Genomic DNA, 6130 nt, shown 5'->3' on the forward strand with positions numbered 1-6130 from the left:
GGTACACTCTCTGAGTAGGAATCACAGGGGCATTTGTCATCTTTTCTCTGCCCTCATTATAGAATTTTATCTTCTATAAAACTCATATATGGTTTCATAGAAATTACAATTAGCTTTGGCAGGTACTATGTCTGTGACTCTATTAGTCCTGGACCCAAATCAGAGAAGAAATAAGTGTGTCATACCCCAAAATTAGAAATGATAAAATGATAAAAACAGAGAGGGAAATGGGGTTAGAAATATTTGTTCTGGGTAGAATTCAGAAAAGTCTCTGACCTCAGCTTTCTTGCCTCTGGAGAGGACAAGGCTCTCAATTTGATTATGAGAAAGAGTCAAAATGCAATATAAAAATGATTCCAAATATCTGTTGCCAGGAAGCAGATGACATACTAAATTGCTTTGCAGATTGAGAGCTTAATTCAGAGATTTCCTGTGATGGGAGATGCCGCCAGTGTACAGCCATTTTGTCTTTTGTGGCAAATTGACTGCTTTTGGACGGCTGTCTCCAGTAGTCTCTCCTACGCTTCCTGTTGTAGGAAGGCCTGTTTCCTGCAGTGAGATTCCTGATTAGACTCTGAACTATTTTAGTCTGAAAAGGGCTATATAACAGGTTGGTTCTTTGCATTTGATACTGATTTGTTGTAAGCAAAGCCAAATCACAGTTGTACCACAATAGAACATCTGATTCCTTTGTGAAATCTAAAAAGGGCCATGGCTAAATTAAAATAATTGATGCTTAAAGTAGTATTCAGGTGTGCAGCTAAGACTCCGTTATTCATATATTTTGAGAGAGGTTTTTTTCTCTGTTTGTTTTGGTAACCAGGGACTATCAGCTTCTGGCTACATTTTCAATGCATCTGCTAAGGCTGGTTGCCCAACTTGAAATTTCCCATGAGCCCATGAGGCCCCATTTTACAGAGTTGCTGAGCAGCCCCAGTCCCCTGTAGTTTCCTTTCTCTGTACTTGAGCCCCTGTAAAATGGGGGTACCAGTGCTTCCTTTCTCCCACATGTTCTTCTGTCTATTTTGGCTTTTCATCTCCTTGAAGCAGGGATTAGCCTTTACTGGGCATGTGTACAGATGTCGCTACACCGCTGTTGTTACTGCACCATCATTAACTACTTCCAAAAGGGTGTACTTTTGGAAGTATTAAAGGATGGCACAGTAACAGCCTGTTCCAGCCATGCTGGCGGTGCAGTTATTTTTAGCAGCTACATTGCTGTAGCAATGCTATAGCAAGGGAGTATGTTGGTAAGGTGACTTAGCTGCGGCATCACAGTTTGTGTCCACTGACATTATATCACTGTAGCACAGTGCTATGTAGGCATAGCGTCTCGTGTTGACATATGCCCGCTGTGTCTGAACAATAGTACCAAGGAAGGCTGGTTACAGTTTCTAGAAGCTATGATAGTACAAAAGGTAATGATGATAAAGAGGCCTGTACTAGTTACTGGCTGTGGTATGGACAGATATACACTACAGGGACTAGAATAAGAATGCACTTAATTGATTATGCTTCTGATTGAATCCAGAGGTAAAGGACTAGTATGTTCATTAACTGTGTCCCATTTTCACTTGCTGTTCCCTTACCTATTTCTCTCACTGCCAGGAGGATTCCTACATGCCTGAGCATGGTTTCTCCTTTGCTATAATGGACCATATGGTAGCCATAGTTGGCTTCTCAAAGACAGTGGTTTCAAGACCGCAGACGGTTCAGGAGGATGGGCTTTCTATTTTCATCCTGCTTCAATTTTAGTCATCTTATTTGTTGCTATATACTCTGTTCTCTCCAGAAAGCAGTGCTCATTCATTTCTTGCCCTTCTGGCTCTCAAGGCTTTGGAAAGGTATCAGTGAAGACAGTATATCATGGATTTCATGTTGTTGTGGACTTATAACATGGAGATGAAAAAGGAGTAGCTCCTCCTTGAGTCCCAGCAAATTGGGACTTGCTTCAAAATAGATTAGGACTTTTCAGGTTACGTATGAGCATAAATGGTGCAGAGAAAAGAAATAGGAATTTACTAGTTACCATTCCTCATGATATTAGAACTAGGGAACATACAATGAAATTATTAAGAAGGAGGTTTAAAACAAAAAGAAAAGAAATCACACAGCTTGCAATTAACTTGTGCAACTGATTACCACAAGATGTTGTAGAGGCTGGTAAGTCAACCAAATTCATAAGAGAATTGGACAAATTTATGCAGGGTAGGTCTGTCAGTGGAAACTAAGCATGATAATTAGGGTTGCACTTCCAAATTAGGACTTTCTAGGCCCTGTGTTTATAGTCTTCCCCTTAGCATCCACTCTGCCACTGGGTACTGCATTACATGGACCTGTGGTCTGATGCAGTAGGGCACTTATGTTCTTTATGTCTCTTCTCTTTTGTTGACCTCCTATTTTTTGTGTTCTGATCTCTTTTTTTTCTTCTCTTAATCTCTGATCACCATTCCTAACTTCTCTGATATAATGTTTCTTCCTTATTTTCTTGTTACCGATCTGCATATCTCTTCCCTTCCTAGCTCAAAATTGTATTTCTATGGTCTCCTGGGTACACTGTATATGAAAGATTCATTAATTTTCCTTAAAGAAAAAGAAAAGGACTCCCAAGATAAAGAAATTAAATGAAACACACCTCTCCTCATGTAAGTAACCAGTGGGCTGTGATACAGATCAGGTAATCCACAGTTAACATGATGCTAATCTAAACTCCTGTGGTTGTGGAAAGACAGTGATGCTGTGAGAGCAGCTGATGAATGACAACCTTCACTTTAGCTTTGCTTAATTTATCAGTATGTATCATAGCTTTGCTATTATTCAAACACAGTTGATTTTTGATGTACTAGAGAATACATTTCTTTGCTTCTCTAATTCACCTTTATCAGGAAGAGATTATGTTGTGCTTTTACTATTCTGTTTGCAACCATTCCAGCTCAACATAATCTATGACTCTTACACCAAAGTTACTAAACTTTTTGGCTAAGTACAGAGATTCAAAAAGCCTGAGCCTGAATTGATTCAGTCTTTTCAGGTTAGTCTGTGTAAATTGAACTGGCAAGCAAGTGAATAGATATTCACTTTTGATTCCAGAAATGCAAGCACATGCTTGCAGTGGCTCCGGCCAGAAGCCAGGGGGTGCTAAAGTGAGCCCTCCCTTCCCTTAGGTAGTGGCTGGGCTGGAGGGAAGCTGAGCAGGGGGGGAGGGTGGGAGTGTGTAGTCAGGCCCCAGCAGGCCTGAGTATGATTGGGGAAGGGTTTAAACCCTGACCCTGGTCTGTAAGGACCCCAGCCAGGGTGTGCCTGGAGGGGGAGGGCAGAAGCAGCCCTTACCAGGCTTTTCTATGAGGGAGGAAGGAGCATGGCCAATCCCAGGCCCCCAGCCAGATGCCAGCCTGGAATACCCCCTAAGGTGAAGGGGGGAAGGAGGAGGTTTATTTCCCCTTCCTTTCCCTCTCCCCACTAACCCCAGCTGGAGTCTGCCTGACTGGGGCACAGTAGCCCTTTCAGGGTCCCTCCCTCCTTGCTGCTTGGGGTGGGGGGCATGGCCAGATGCTGGCTGGCATGGTCCCCTAAAGCAAAGGGGACAGGGAGGGGTTTATTCCCCTCTCTGTTCTCTCTCCCACTGTGGGGTCATAGCAGGGATATGACATCCCTGGCTGCCACCTCTGCTGCTTGCCCCTGGCCAGGCAAACCCCGGCTGGGGTCCCCTGGGGAGAGAAGGGGGGAGGGGGAAATAAACCCCAAATGAAACTAGCATCACAAATGAAAAGGACCTGGGGGTAATAATAGACCACAGTACAGATATGAGCCGGCAGTGCGATGCTGAAGCCAGTAGGGCAAATATTACTTTGGTATACATCAATTAATGCATCTCCAGCAAAACCAAGGAGGTGATTCTTCTGCTTTACGAGGAAAGTCTGAGGGTTCTGGGACTCTTTAGCCTGAGGAAAAGAAGTCTGAGTGGGGACCTGGTAACAGCTTACCGCTACACTAGGGGGTACATCAAGGGCTCGGTGAGCAACTGTTCACAGGGCACCAGAGGGGAAAACCAGGAGTAATGGCCACAAACTCCTGGAAGATGGATTCAGGCTCAACATTCAACATAGGAAAAACTTCTTTACAGTTAGGGTGTCTAGACTGTGGAATAAGCTTCCTCCAGACATGAACGGCATGTGCCCCCAGTGGCTGGGTTTTGGGGCATGGCTGTGCTGGCAGTGGCAGAAGCGCATTGGTGGGAGCCCAGCAGCAGTAACCTGGGAACTCCTGCGGAGGCTACTGGCCTCTGACGGTGGTGAGTGCCATCCAAGGGTCGGGGGTCAGCAGTGATCACGGACTGCCCGCAGACGCTGCCAATGGTGTCAGCGGCGGGGTGGTGAGCAGCAACCACCCACAGGCACCACCAACAGTGTCAGCAGTGCCCTTTTGTAGGAGGTGCGCTGCCATGCTCAGGAGGTGCCTGTGAACCCACATTCACCCCCCTACACATTGTCCCTGCCTCCTGAAGTGGTGCAGTCACCTATCCTGGAAATATTCAAGAGGAAACTAGATCTTGTTGGGGTCACCTGACCCCCAGTTGTCTTTCTGGTTTGGTGCAGGAGGCTGGACCCAATGATCTTCTGAGGTCCCTTCCAGCCTTACAATTTATGAATCTGTGAACCCCCTCCCTGCCTGCTTCACATCAGGGGACAATGCCAGCTGGTGTTTGGCCATGCCCCCACCCCTGCCATTGCAGTAGCAATGGGAGAGAGACCCTGACAGCAGCAACAGCCCCTGTCATGGTGTCCCAGGGAACAAGAGCCTCTTCCTGGTGGGGGGGTTGCTCTGTGGTGGGGAGTGGGGCGAGCAGAGCTGCTGCAGCCTGTGTGGGACAAGCAGCAGTGATGGGGCTTGGAGGGGTGGCTATGGGGGTGAAACCAAATTTTGGGGTAGCCATAGTCATCCAAACTGCCCTAGCACTGCTGCCACTCATCCCACACTGTCTGCAGCAGCTCTGCCCCCTTTGCTGCTGCCTGCAGTGCAGCCCCTGCACTGGGAAGAGGCTTGGCACTCCCCAGAACACCATGACAGGGGCTGCTGCCCTGTCAGGGTCCCTCCCACCTTGCTGCTCCAGGGCTGGGGCATGGCCAGACACTGGCCAGCATGGCCCCCTGAGATGAAGGGGGCATGGAAGAGGTTTACTCCCCACTCTCTCCCCTCCCCCCATGGGGGACCCCAGCTGGGGTCTGCCTGGCCGGGGGCAAGTGTCAGAGGTGGCAGCTGAGACTGGAAGACCCTGATTGCAGTCCCGCAGTGGGAGAGGGGACGGAGAGGGGAATTAACCCACTCCCTGTCCCTTTGCCTCGGGGGGCCATGCTGGGCTGGTTTCTGGCCACATCCCCCCCTGTTCCAGCTACAGGGCAGCCCAGCCCAGGGATGAAAAGCATGCTGGGATGCTAGCGGACTCCAATTTAACTTAAACCAGGAAGGAGTCTGGGACAGAAGCTCCACAAACTGGTTTGACCTCAATCACAGCGCAGGGTGTCAAGGGCCTGCAGCAAGGCGGTAGCCCTAGACTTCAAGAGGGCCAGCTTCAACAAGTTGAGGAGATTAGTGGGAGAGGTGCTGGAGTTCTCGAGAGCAGGGGAACTCAGTGCCCAAGATGAGTGGTCATTCCTTAAGGAGACGATACTCAAGGCCCAAGGGGTGACCATCCCAAAAAGAAGCAAGCGGGGGCAGGAGTCTATCTCCAAAGAGGAGTATACCTACTCTGCTCAGGCCTGTAGGGGGGCTGTCAGGAAAGCTTATGCGGACAAAGAGCTAGGACTAGCATCCAAAATCAAAGATAATAAGTCCTTTTTCAAATATATAGGGAGGATGAAAAAAGCACCGGGAAATGTGGGGCCCCTACAAGATTCTCTGGGCAATCTGGTGGTTGCGCCAGAAGAGAAAGCAGACTCTTTAACCAATTCTTCACCTCCGTTTTCTTGTGCAGGGACCAAGACTTCCCCACCATGATGCAAGACGGACTCGAGGGGAACGCCTCCAGACCTGAGGTTGGGGAGGACCGGGTTAGAGAGCTTCTGGAGGGGCTGGATGTGTTCAAATCAGCAGGTCTAGATGCTCTCCACCCCAGGGTGTTGAGGGAGCTAGC

General features: G+C 48.2%; 1 long non-coding RNA gene across 1 annotated transcript; it reads right to left on the reverse strand.

Moving 5' to 3' along the window:
• Positions 1-2002: 2002 nt before the first annotated feature.
• LOC109299719 lies at positions 2003-2971 on the reverse strand. The gene is made up of 2 exons (XR_002097961.1): positions 2636-2971; positions 2003-2556 (listed from the first exon to the last, which is right to left on the reverse strand). It is a non-coding gene; the product is annotated as an uncharacterized LOC109299719 (long non-coding RNA).
• Between the last annotated feature and the right edge of the window lie 3159 nt (positions 2972-6130).

Source organism: Gavialis gangeticus, unplaced genomic scaffold (assembly GCF_001723915.1).
Source record: "Gavialis gangeticus isolate Ggan-Ray unplaced genomic scaffold, GavGan_comp1, whole genome shotgun sequence".
In the NCBI taxonomy this organism is placed as follows: Eukaryota; Metazoa; Chordata; order Crocodylia; family Gavialidae; genus Gavialis; species Gavialis gangeticus.